Genomic DNA, 11,789 nt, shown 5'->3' with positions numbered 1-11,789 from the left:
CAATATTTACAAATATATATATATTTACAAATACTAAAATAAATATAACATCACTACTTCATTGATTTTCATTTATCGTGGAGGATATCTGAAACTTATCCTCCATGGTAAGTGAGGGACCACTGCATATTGTCAGCCCCAGATAGACAGACAGATAAACAGGCAGACAGACAGGTGGGTGGTCGGGCTGGCAGGCAGGCAGGTAGGCAGGTAGGCAGGTAGGCAGGCAAATGGGCTGGGGAGAGGGGACAGATTCACATCCTTAAGACTTTGTGCCGGACTACCCCTTCCGATTCAGGTTTTCTTCTGTGTGCTACAGAGCAGGTGACCCCTTTAAAAGCAGCGTGGGCAGAAGATGGGCAGGTGAAGGACAGAGAGCCAGCCCATAATTGCTGAGAACACCCTGGATCTTTCCATCCTGGAACTCATTTTTAGGTGTCTGGCTCTTCTGTTCTCCCCACCTTTCCTAGCTGTCACCTCTACAGCCCCCAGGGAGGTCGGTGCAGGCTCTGCTGGGTTAGTGGCCTTGAGGGGGAGATCTAGGAAAGGGCATGCACTGCTCACAAAGGGACAGCAACCCCTGCAGTCCCTCCTGGGGGGTTACTTGCCATTCATATCACAGAGCAGGACCCCTGGGGTCACAAAGCACAGAGCTAGCCTGAGGAGAACAGGGTCACTGGAGCAGAGCAGAGTTTAAAGGGCAGCCCCAGGGGGTGTGGCTGGGTGCAGACCCAGAGAGGAGAGAGGCAGTCCAGGCTGGGAAAGAACGGGACACCCCAGCTCCCATAGCTGCCCCGCAATGCTGTCTTCCTGAGTCTTGTGTGGGTGTTAGCTTTTTTTTTTTTTTAATTGTATTTAGTGCAAGGTCTACAGGGTAGTGATCCTCTTTCAGCCTCTCAAGAGCTGGGATTACAGGCATGCAACACCACGCCCAGCCTCAATAGCCCTCTCCATGTGCCCCAGGGGCGCGGCCAGCATGACATGCCAGGGATTGAACGCAGCAGGTCGCTGTGGTCCACCTAAGCAGGTGCTTTAGTCTGCTGAGCGATCTGGCTAGCCCTCTAGGGCTTGGCTTTTTTTCCCATTCATTTTATTGGTACATTTTAGATATGCACAATGGTAACATTCATCATAGAGAATTTGTATTTTTACTCCCTTTTCAGGGAAGGTTTTTTATTTTTCTGTTTGCCTTTTTGAGACAGGATCTCTCTATGTATGCAGTTCAGGCTGGGCTTGAGCTCACTTTGTAGACCAGGCTGGACTTGAACTCTCAAAACGATCCTCCCGCCTCCCAAGTGCCAGGATTATAGGTGTGCACCACCACGCCCAGCTAGGGAGGCTTTTATCTGTGCACATAGAAATTAAAATATTGTGGGATAGGGAGGTAGCTTAGTGGTGGAGCACTTGCCTAGTATGTACAAGGCCCTGGGTTAGGTTTCCAGCACTGAAAAAAAAAAAGTAGCAACAAAATAAAATTTGATGTGTTTCCTCCTGTGAACCTGTCTTTTGTGAGCTTCATTCATAGGTCCCACTCAACAACCTAAGAAGAAGGGAAAATTTCAATTTTTGTCTCCTTTGTTGAAAACAGAAAATTGAGGACCGGCCAGATAGCTCAGTGGCCTAAAGCATCTGCTTAGGCAGAGCGACAATGGCTGGGGTTCGATCCCCAGCTGTTCGCCCCCCAGGGCGCACAGCAACTGAGATTGAGCCTGGGCATGGTAGCATGCTTTTTTTTTTTTTTTTTTTTTTTGCAGAACTGGGGATTGAACTCAGGCCCTTGCGCTTGCCAGGCAAGTGCTTATTCTACTGAGCCATCTCCCTGACCCAGCTCTTGAGAGGCTGAAAACAGGAGGATCACTACAAGTCAGATATGTGTAGTGAGACCCTATAGGCCCTGTACTAAACATAATAAAAAGAAAGAAAACTGGGGTTGAGGAGATAGCTCAGCGGCACAGTGCCGGCCTGGCAAGTGAAAGGTCCTGAGTTCAATTCCCAGTAAAACCAAAACCAAGTGAGCTTCTTCCTGGGCTTACCAAGACTGTGGGACACTTAGAATCTTTGAGACCAAGGGCCAGTGGTATAGCTCAGAGGACTAAGCACTTGCTTAGGTAAGCACAGGGGCCAGGTTTGATCCCGGGTGTGCTGAGCCAGCGATGGAGTCCGGGCGTGGTGGTGCGCACCTGTAATCCCAGCACTTGGGAGGCAGAAATCAGGAGGATCACTACGAGTCTGGGCTGTGTGCGCTTATTTCACTGAGCCACCTCCCCACCCTGACACTGTGTCTTGTACGAATTAAGTAGTCTTGCATTTTTTTTTTTTAAATTTATGTTTGTTTGGTTTTTTTGGTGGTACCATGGATCAAACTCAAGACCTTGAGCTTGCCAGGCAAGCACTTTTCCCACTGAACTATCTCCCCAGCCCCAGCAGTCTTGCATTTTGAAAATTTCTGAATATCTAATATAGGATATAGTTCAACAAAGTACTTGCTTGGCAAGTGCAAAGTCCTGAGTTTGATTCCTGGTACCAAAAAAGAAAAAAAAAAGGGGGGGGAGGGATATAGTTTAACAGATACTGTACAATCCACATAAACAAAAATTGTTTAGAGTGCTCAAAACTTTGAGCATAAAACGGTCTCTGGGCTGGGAAGATGGCTCAGTGGAATATGTGCTTCCCTGGCAAGCGCAAGGTCCTGAGTTCAATCCCCAGTTCTGCCAAAAAAAAAAAAAAAAAAAAGGTCTCTGAGACCAGTAAGTTTGAGAACCATTGTATTAACCCAGGTCAAAGTTGTTAAGCTCAGTACAGTGGTACTTGCCTATAACCCCAGCACTGTGGGAGGCTGAGGCAGGAAGATTGCAAAGAGCCCAGCCTGGGCAACTTAGTAACTTAGTGAGGCATTACCTCAAAATTAAGAATAAGGGGCTGGGGAGATGGCTCAGTGGAATAAGTGCTTCCCTGGCAAGTGCAAGGGCCTGAGTTCAATCCCTGGTTCTGCATAAAAAAAAAAAAAATCCAATGGATACTGAATTAATTTCTATGGGGCTGGAGAGATGGCTCAGTGGTCTAAAGCACCTACTTGAAACAAGCTTGACAAAGCACAGGGACCGCGGTTCAATCCCCCAGCACCACATGCCAGCCAGCCGCGCCCCCTGGTGGGCTGAGCTGGCCACACACACACACACACACACACACACACACACACTAAATAAATAAATAAATAAATGTAAAAAAATAAAAACACTTTAAAAAAAAATAAGTGGGGGTAGGAATGTATGAAAGGCCTGGGTTGCATCCCTAGTACCACACACAGAGCAGAGAGACACAAAGAGAGAGACAGACAGACAGACAGACAGAGACAGACAGACAGAGACAGAGAAACAGAGAGATTCTTCCTTAAAGACATCTAAATGTCACTCACTGGTGTGCAGTTCCGTCTGGTCATCTGCTGTCACTATGGAGTCACCTGCCCAAACCTCAGCAGTTCTGATCTCACCTATGTCTCCTACAGCACCAGGGTAGGTGCCCCACGGGCACATATTAACTTAAGAGCAGCACTATCCACCAGGAACTCCAAAAGCCCTGAGGCAGTGTCGGCCAGCTTCCCGTTACTGTAACAAATCCCGGAGAGCCTGGTGAACTTCCAAGCAGGGAAGGCTGGCGGCTCCCAGGTTTCACTCCTTGGTCTTGTTTCTGAGGCTTGTGGACGCAAAGCGAGGGCAGCAGCACCACACAGTGGGACATGTGGCAAAGGGAGCTGCTCACCTCAAACTGGCCAGGAAACGGAGGAGAGAGGGGGATCAGCGCCCACAGCACCTGGAGGGCCCATCCCCACAGGCCTAACACCTCTCGTGACACCCCAACTCTAGCTGTGAGTCCCCACAGCCTCTCAGCAATGCCAGGCGTGGAGGAACCCTGGAGGGCCTTCCTGTAGGACAGTGGAGTGGGCTGGGTGGGGCCATGCCAGGAGAATACAAAGACAAGAGAAGGATAACTGTCAATCAAGCATAGGGAGGCATGCAAGTGATGCAGCCAGCACCTGAGAGGTCCCAAACTATCTAGCCGGGCCACCAAGTGCTCCTCAGGGGAGAGGCTGGATCCCCACCTCTCAAGGTGTACACTGGGGTTGCTTGTTCCCAAGGCAGGAAGCTCTGCACATACAGGCTGAGGATGCCATTGCCTGGCTTCCTATGCCTAGAAAATCACTCAAGGGCTGCCCTGCCCTGTGCTCCAGCGGCCACAAGCCCTGGCACAGAAACCAAGGCTTTGACAGGCTTGGCTGGAAGCTCTGCAGTACCCTCCCCCTCCCCCCAAGAGGGAGGAGGAGGCCTGCGGCATCTCCAGCCTCCCAGCCCCAGCCTGGCAGGCACACAGGACAGACCTGCTAAATGAAGGCAGGCGTAGGGCTGGGCTCAGGCTCAGTTGCTCTGGGTTCTGCGGGCCTTCTGGGCCCAGCTCCTGCGGGAGGTTCACCCCGCCCCCAAGCAATCAGCCACACCTCAATTGCAAGAGCAAAAGGAGATGAGTTTGTACTTTTTTTTTTTTTTTTTTTTAATTTTAAGGGAGGATCTACAAGGTGTTCAGGGTCTCACTACTAGATGGACTTGTAGTGATCCACCTGTTTACAGCCTCCCAAGAGCTGGGATTACAGGTGTGCGCCACCACGCCCAGTCTCAGTTGCCATCTCAGCGCTCCCGGGGGATGGGGCTGGCACAGCAGGCCCGGGGATGGAACCCCGGCCTTGCTTTAATCCGCTGAGCTATTTGGCTGGTTAGCAGGCACAGGGACCAGGTTTGATCTCTGCCCTGCTGTGCCAGCCAGGGCGGGCTGAGACAGTGACTGAGACTGGGGATAGTGGCACATGCCTGTAATCCTAGCACCTGGAAGGCTGAAAACAAGAGGACCCCTAGGAATGTGATCTGTGTAGTGAGACCCTGTAGATCCTGTACCAAATACATAATAAAATAAAATAAAATAAAAAGAATGTAACCAAATACTGGATTACAGGAGCCTGCCACCAGACCCGGCTGTAAACATAGACCTCAATAATAGTGTCATTGTGATTACAAATCTATTGCCAGATCTAAAGAAACAACTCCAGTGTGTAGCTGTGCTAAAATAAACAGATGGCTAAAGCCTTTGTTTTATTTTATTTTTATTTATTTATTTTTAGACCAGGTTGCTCTGTGTAGCCCAGGATGACACAAACTGACAGATACTCCCTGGCTCACTTCCCCAGCACTGGGATTATAGGCATGCACCACCACACCTGGACTCTTAGTTGAAATTTTTTTTTTTTTAAATTTTATTTATTTATTTGTGTGTATGTGTGTGTGTGTGTGGCCAGCTCAGCCCACCAGGGGGCGGGGCTGGCTGGCATGTGGTGCTGGGGGATTGAACAGCGGTCCCTGTGCTTTGCTAAGCTTGTTCTAAGTAGGTGCTTTAGACCACTGAGCCATCTCTCCAGCTCCTCATAGTTGAAATTTAATAGTTTATAAGTACAACTAGGTGACGCCATTCTATCACCTATGAGTAGCTGATGCAAAATGCTGCTCTGTCCATGTAACTTGCTGTTAATTAAAGACACACTGGGCAGGCCAGGTAGCTCGGCAGAGTAAAGCACCTGCACAGGCAGAGAGCAGCAGCCCGTTCAGTTCAATCCCTGGCACGCTGTGGCTGCCCTGCCCCTGGGGCACACTGAGCCAGAGAATGAGACTGGGCATGGTGGCGCGCGCCTGTAATCCTAGAGTTTGGGAGGCTGAAAACTGGAGAATCGCTACGAGTCTGATCTGTATGGTGAGACCCTGTAACACTGTGCGAAATACATAAAAAAAAAATAAAGTAAAAATAAAAGCAGGGGCCGGGAAGATGACTCAGTGGAATAAGCACTTCCCCAGCAAGCACAAGGGCCTGAGTTCAATCCCCAGTTCCGAAAAAAAATAAATTAAAAATAAATAAATAAATAAAGGCACATTGAAGCTAGGAGTGGTGGTATAAACCTATAATCTTTGTACTGTAGGGGCTGAGGCAGGAGGATCAAAATTTATAGCATAGGCTACATAAGGAGTCCAGATCTATTATATAGTGTATAAATAAATGCACACTGGGCTGGTGAGATGGCTCAGTGGTCTAAAGCACCTACTTAGAATAAGCTTAGCAAAGCAAAGGGACCGCGGTTCAATCCCCCAGCACCACATGCCAGCCAGCCCCGCCCCCTGGTGGGCTGAGCTGGCCACACACACACACACACACACACACACACACACACACACAAATAAAAATTAAAAAAATTTAAAATAAATAAATAAATAAATAAATGCACACTGAAGCCCGAGCTACACAGTGAGTTCAAGGCCAACCTGCACTGCATGAAACCTTTTTTCGGGGGGCGGGGGGGCGGTTGGTCATGAGAACTTGTCTTTTTGAACAGGGGATTGAACTCAGGCCCTTGTGTTTGCTAGGCAAGTGCTTATTCTACTGAGCTATCTCCCCGGCCCTCAGAACTTGTCAGTCCCCCCACCCCCAACCAGGGATTGAACTCAGGCCCTGCTTATTCCACTGAACCCCAAGAACTTGTCTTAAAAGATAAAAAAATCAAGGGCGGGGGAGATAGCTCAGTGGAATAAGTGCTTGCCTGGCAAGTACAAGGTCCTGAGTTGGATCCACCTAAAAAATAATAAAAAATAAAAATCAAGTTATGTCATGTACAGGTACAAATTCCCTACAATGAATGTGATTATTTATACCTAAAATGTACCAATAGGACTGGGGAGATAGCTCAGTGGTCTAAGCATCTGCCTGGTAAGTGCAAGGACCCAGGATGGATCCCTGGGACATGACATGCTGCCTCGGAACCCCGGGGTGGGCCACCAAAACCAGGTGTGGTGGCACATGCCTGTAATCCTGGTGCTGGGGAGGCTGAAAACAGGAGGATCACTACAGTCAGAGTTGCATAGTGAAATCCTGTACTAAATTAATTATTAATTAAAAATTAAAACATACCAGTAAACTTAATTTTTAAAAAGACCTGTGATGTTTTCTGTGTCTCAGAAAAGTAAGCAACGCCGTCCTCACAGGAATGCGGTCATTCCAGGATCAGAGAAAAGGGAATACTGTCACATAGCGACACCCTTTGCTCTGCTGGAATCAATTCTGTCACCTCTGCAAGGAGCAAGATGGGATGTCTTTCTTTTTCCCCCTTTGTGCTGAGCTACATCACAACACTAAGTTGCTAAGTGGGCCAGGCTGGGCTTGGCTTTTTGCCTCAGTCTCCCAAAAGGCCAGGATTCCAGCCAGGTGCCACCGGGTGGGTTCACGTGGGACTTTTAGACTTCACGGGCAGCCTGAGCCCTGGGGCACTAACGTAGCTCGTGACACGAGTGAGGTGGCCCCAGAAAATACGTGGGACGCACAACTCCGGAATCTATGGGCGCAGCCTGCCTCTGCCCCTCTGCACTGCGGTGACCTGTTGCAACCTTTGGGCCGAGAAGAGGTGGGGGCAGGGGCTGGAGTCCCGGAGATAGGACCCGTCTAGCCACGGTTGCTAGAGACGACAGCCTTTGTGAGTATTAGTAACACAATGGGAGGCTGAGCGACCCAGAGAGTCCATCGACTCCACCCTGAATTGGCCCACGACCACGAAGAGGGAGGTGACAGCGGCTCAGAAAAGAATTCCAGAGCAGACTGTTTTGAGTTGTTAATGTGTCCCTGGCCACCTCCTCCGCCTAATGGGGGCATTAAGGCCTAGACTTTCCAGGCCGGAGGCTTTGTTACTGGGGCAGCCATAGGAAACAGCCACAACCCATCCCCCTCGGCTTCTGGCTGAAGCTGAGACCCCAGCAGCCGCCCCCTGGGGTAGGGGTGAGGGTGGGGCGGCCGGGGCTCAGCTCGGGGTGGCAGAGTGAGCCGAGGGCCGCGCTGGGTGGGCACCGCTCCGGGCCTCGCCAGCTCTGGCTCCGGGACGGAAGGACGCGAACGAGGGAAGGAAACCAGGGACTGCGCTGCCCGCTATCCTCCAGTGCCGTTCTGAGCAGCTTCTCCAAGCGCGTCCCACCGCAGGCCAAGACCCGCACGGTCTCTCTGGTCCCCCTGCCTCCTGCTGGCCCTGTGAGAGCCACAGGCTACCCCCTTCTCCCTAGAGCTGCCCGGAGGAAGCTGGTCATGGCCAGGGGCCTTTTCCGCCCGGGAACGCTGCCAGCTCAGCTCATCCTGGGCTTGTCCCTTGCGCTCCCTAGTAGCAGCACCACGCTAGGAGCGCCAGCACCCAGCCCCGCATCCCACTTTTTAAATTATTATTATTTTGTCTTTTTGAAGCAGGGTCTCGCTATGCAGTTCAGGCTGGCTTGGAGCTCACTTTGTAGTCCAGGCTGGTCTTGAACATCCAGTGATCCTCCTGCCTCAGCTTCGGGAGTGCTGAGCTTACAGGCATGCGTCGCCACTTCCAGCTAAGCATCTCACATAGGAGCTGACCTCTCTGCAGTTACCCCTAACAACCCTTGTGACCTTGATCAAGCTGTTTGATTTTGGGGGCCTCAGTCTACATCTATTAAATGATGGCTTACTGAGAGGTAGTGTTTTTGTTTTTTGTTTTGTTGATGGAACCAGGGATTGAACTCAGACCCTTGTGTTTGCCAGGCAAGCGCTTATTCTACTGAGCCAGCTCCCTGGCCGGGTAGTGTTTCATAAATGTCAAGGTGACCTTTCTCCAAGTGCAGTGTGAGTTGGGCAGTCTACATTAAAATCACCAGAAGCTTCCCAGCTCCCAGCCCCTACTCACTAGCACAGAATTGGAACCCCAAGATGTAGTCTAAAACAGATTTTATTGGGACTGGGGAGATGGCTCAATGGAAATAAGTGCTTCCCTGGCAAGCACAAGGGCCTGAGTTCAATCCCTGGTTCCACAAAAAAAAAAAAAACAGATTTTTTTTTTTTTTTTTTCACTATGAGGATCACTATGTGGGCACAGTAAACAAGACCTGGCAAAAAGTAATCCTTGTAAAAGAAAAGAGAGGGTCTATTCCATCTTCCATTGAGAAAAGGATTTCTGAAAGAGATGCCCTGGCATTGGGCATGGCTCAGGAAGATGGAAGAAATGGCACTTGGAGAATAACTGATTCGTAGGCTCTAGAAGTTGTCCTCTCTGCAGTTGGGTGTGGTGGCTCATGCCCACAATCCCAGCACCAGGGAGGTCAAGGGAGGCAAACTGCCATGACCTGGAGGCCAGCTTCGGCTCCCTCAGAAGCTGAAGGCCAGCCTGAGCTGTATAGTGAGACCAAAAGAACCTTTGCTCCCTTAGCACAGACTCCACCCCATCTAGGCCCTTGTGCCCTCTGGGACCTCCTCAGTGACAGCCAGCACCTCCTCGCCCCGTCAGCTTCTCACACCTTGGCCCCCTTTATTGGCTTTCATATTTTGCAGTAAGGCTGGAGCCCAGGGTTCACACACAGGGGGCTAGGGCTCCACAGCGGACCTACCTCCCAGTCCTCCTCGCCACTCTGTTTTGTGACAGGGTATCCCGACTTTGCCCTCAGGGGCCTCAGGAACACAACAGCTGGGATTCCAAGCCTGCATCAGGTCACTGTGCCAGGGCCTTAGTTCCCTGTGATATTCCCACACCCCAAAGGCACTGAGTTGTATCATTTAGTCATCACATAGAAACCCCGATTTCCTGACTAGATTGTGGCCGATCCCATACTGGCATCAGATCTCATAAAAGAAAGAGCGTAAAAAAACTCTTTGAATATGTAGGAATACTTTAAGGTTGCTCTTTTTTTTTTTTTGGCAGAACCGGGGATTGAACTGAGGCCCTTGCGCTTGCCAGGCAAGTGCTTATTCTACTGAGCCATCTCCCCTACCCTAGGGTTGCTCTTTATCTATTATTATTTTTTAGGTATTTGATACAGTCTCACTATGCAGCTTGGACCTGGTGATCCTCCTGACTCAGTTTCCCCAGCTCTGGTATTGTAGGCATGAGCCACCAGGCTCGGTCTCTGTGGCTGGTTCAGCAAGCCCGGAGTAGGCCAGCGCACCACGAGTTACCTGGGATTCCCCAGTCCCTGTGCTTGCCTAAGCAGGAGCTTAGTCCACTGAGCTACCTCACCCACCCCAGGGTTGCTTTTTTTTTTTCAATTTGGAAGCAGATACTTTATTAACTGACCAAATCATAAAAACACCATGGTAGATACCTTAGTTCATCCTTCTAATAAGCCTGTTAATCTGGTCTTCCCTGTTTCCTGCATCTCCACCTTCTACAAAATGGGTGGTCTTTTTCTTCATTCCACCTCGAGGAGATGATAACTTGAACGGCCACAGGAAATTATTTGCCTCTTTGAAGCATTTTCCAACAGTACAGATCTCATGAATCAGATCCTCCATGCAGATGATTCCATATTTACCAAGAGATCGAGCAATCAATGAATTATCCTGTCAAGGCAATTCGCTTCTTATTGATTTTGCTGTAGCCACGCTTGTATATTAGTTCGTTCACTGACTTCAGGTTTGGGTACCCCCATGCAATGTATGGCTCCACAATTCTCAGCATGTTAATTGAAGCCTTGTTGAGCTTAACGAAGGTACCATTGAAGATTTGGCGAAGGCGAAGAAGCTGCAACACCTTGTGGACCTTTGGGCTCACACCATTGATACCCCTGATCCGAATGACAAATGCCAGTTTGGGCTCTGCAGGGACATAGAAGTTGCCAGCTTTTCTCGCCATCCTAGCCATCTGGATCTCAGTTCTGTACATCTGTCTGTACTCCTTATGATAGTGCCTGGCTTTTTCATAGATGAGCTTCCTCCTTGCCTTGCGAAGCGTCTTCTGGGCAGTCTTCTTTCTCAGGGGCTTTATCTTTAGCTCTGCAAAATGTTTTCGCTTTTTCATAAGGGTTTCTGGCACAGCAGGAACCTTCTTTTTCTTCTCTTCTGCAACCTCCATGGTTCCAGCCGGAAAGAGCCCCAGGGTTGCTTTTTAAAATGTTTTAGAGTGGCACATGCCTGTAATCCCAGTGCCCACAAACCCACTGAAAGCTCTACTCAGGGCCGAAGGCGAGGCCCCCTCTCATTTCTAAGAACTCAGCAACAGGGGCCAGAGATGTAGCTCAGGGCACAGCTCCCGCTTCGCATGCAAGGCCCCAGCACCAGGGAAAAGGAACTCCAGGCCTGCATGTACAAATCCAAGTCTGCACCCACAGAGTGCAAACACAGGGCACACAACAGACAGATGTGGAGAGTGTAAAGTGGCCTGGGACATAGGGCTCCCCTGGGCCACTTCCACGGGAAACTTCCTGAAGACAGCAGTGTGTGTGTGTGTGTGTGTGTGTGTGTGTGTGTGTGTGTGTGTGTTTCATTCAGGGAAAGGGAGAGGGAGCCACACTGGGAGATGGAACAGACCTTACCAGAGGGGTCTTAAAGAGTTCCACCCATGGGGCTGGGGAGATAGCTCAGTAGAATAAGCACTTGCCTGGCAAGCACAAGGACCTGAGTTCAATCTCTGGTTCCACAAAAACAAAACAAAACAAAAAAAGAGTTCCACCCAAACTAAAGGTAGGGAAGTCAATTGTATCCCAATTAGAACTTCAGCTCTTCCTGTAAGCATCCTTAGGTGACCTGTGAAAATGGTTCTCTACTCTCCTGACCCAGAAAACCCCACAAAATCATGCAAATCAAGAGGCTCAAATCTTCGCGTTCACTTTAAGAACATGCGTGAAACTGCCCAGGCCACCAAGGGTATGCATATCCGGAAGGCCACCAAGTATCTCAAGGATGTCACATTAAAGAAGCAATGTGTACCATTCCGG

The 11,789-nt window shown here is 49.7% G+C and overlaps 1 pseudogene; it reads right to left on the bottom strand.

The window, feature by feature from the left end:
• Positions 1-10,138: 10,138 nt before the first annotated feature.
• Positions 10,139-10,929, bottom strand: LOC101562351 (annotated as a pseudogene).
• Between the last annotated feature and the right edge of the window lie 860 nt (positions 10,930-11,789).

This window comes from Octodon degus, unplaced genomic scaffold (assembly GCF_000260255.1).
Source record: "Octodon degus isolate 3935 unplaced genomic scaffold, OctDeg1.0 scaffold00104, whole genome shotgun sequence".
Lineage (NCBI taxonomy): Eukaryota > Metazoa > Chordata > Mammalia > Rodentia > Octodontidae > Octodon > Octodon degus.
Note: the sequence above shows the minus strand (reverse complement) of the source record. Positions and strands in the feature narration are given on the sequence as shown.